This window comes from Neomonachus schauinslandi, chromosome 6, assembly GCF_002201575.2.
Source record: "Neomonachus schauinslandi chromosome 6, ASM220157v2, whole genome shotgun sequence".
NCBI classification, from domain to species: domain Eukaryota; kingdom Metazoa; phylum Chordata; class Mammalia; order Carnivora; family Phocidae; genus Neomonachus; species Neomonachus schauinslandi.
In genome coordinates this window covers 25,609,947-25,611,285 of record NC_058408.1, presented here as the reverse complement: position 1 = coordinate 25,611,285, position 1,339 = coordinate 25,609,947, and the positions used below count along the sequence as shown (strand labels likewise).

Below are 1,339 nucleotides of genomic sequence, written 5' to 3'. Positions count from 1 at the left end.
CTGATGTGCACGTCTGTAAGTCGAGCGCTGCCTACACACACACCAGGAATGGGGGACATTTAAGAGGGCTTGGGGTGCTTGACATTGGATGAGGTTGATCTGGAATGATCTTCCTGGAGGAATACATTTTTGAGAAGACACTTGAAGGCAGGCGTGCAAAATGGTTAGGTTTCCTGAGAGATTAGCATGAGGGATGCGCAGGACATATTCATTTGATTTTTGACCCACCTCATTGTAACCCACAGTCTGTCAAAAAGACTTTGTCCCTAAGTGTTCATTTCCCACTTCGCATCTTCTCCAATATTTTTCAAATTGCGGGTGGAGACCCAGGAGCAGGTTACAATAAGAACTTGTTTTTAAAAATGAAATAGAATAGGAAACAACATACTTCATTAGTACTTTCGTTCAGTGTCATGTAAACATATGTGTGTACTGAGTCACGGTGTTCAGTGTGTTTCTTACCATGGGTCTTTTTTTTTTTTTTTTTTTTTGAGGAACTAAAAAAGGAATTTGTTTATTGAGGGCAAGAGGATGCAAGCAATATAAAAATCAAAAGCTTATCTGACTTTTCTTTCTCTGCTTCTCAAATGGGGGTTGGATTTTATTTGTACATTTTCTGAGGGTCCCGATCTGCTCATGGAATACTTTATACAGGGGGAAGCTGTGGGGCAGATTCCTTAAGAGACCCTTTGGGAGAACTCTCATTGGGCGGCCAGGGGTGTTGCTCAATGTTGCCTATTTCTTTCCCTTCTGCTTCATGTGTGTTACAAAACAGTCATTGCATGCGATGGTGAGCCCAGCGATTAGCGAGAAGAAGCTCTAGAAGCCCACTTTGCCATCTCGACACTGGTCTAGGTCCTTCATTATTTTGTCCACGACCCCCAGAGGGTCCTTTTGATTTTCCAAAAATCCAGGGAACCCCTTTTCCATGAGTACTCTCAGGTCCTCCTTTGTTAAGTAGCCTTTATCCCCAGCAAACTTGCGAAACGTGAACATCGTGGTTTCCATGGTGTGTTCCATTTGAGATGGCATTTTGGTGAGGTCTGTTGAAACCTTGGCCCAAGGCACGGCGGGGATGATTGGCTGGCTGGGACACACCTTACCATGGGCCTTTATCAAACTTTGGTTATTTATTCCCAAAGCCTGCAAATAAGATACACATGGGGCATCTCACATGTTAAGAATAAAGTATTTACTCAAATCCAGCCTTTTTACTTGGCATTACTTTTGTTGCTTGTCTTCTTTTCCAATCAGACTCTATTCATTTCTGAACATTGCATTTCAGAAGTGGTTCACAGGGCAAAGAAACTGGGACTCCATGTATCTGGATCCTGTCCTT

At 42.9% G+C, this 1,339-nt stretch overlaps 1 pseudogene; it reads right to left on the bottom strand.

Moving 5' to 3' along the window:
* Nucleotides 1-735: 735 nt before the first annotated feature.
* Nucleotides 736-1,032, bottom strand: LOC110577320 (annotated as a pseudogene).
* Nucleotides 1,033-1,339: the final 307 nt, after the last annotated feature.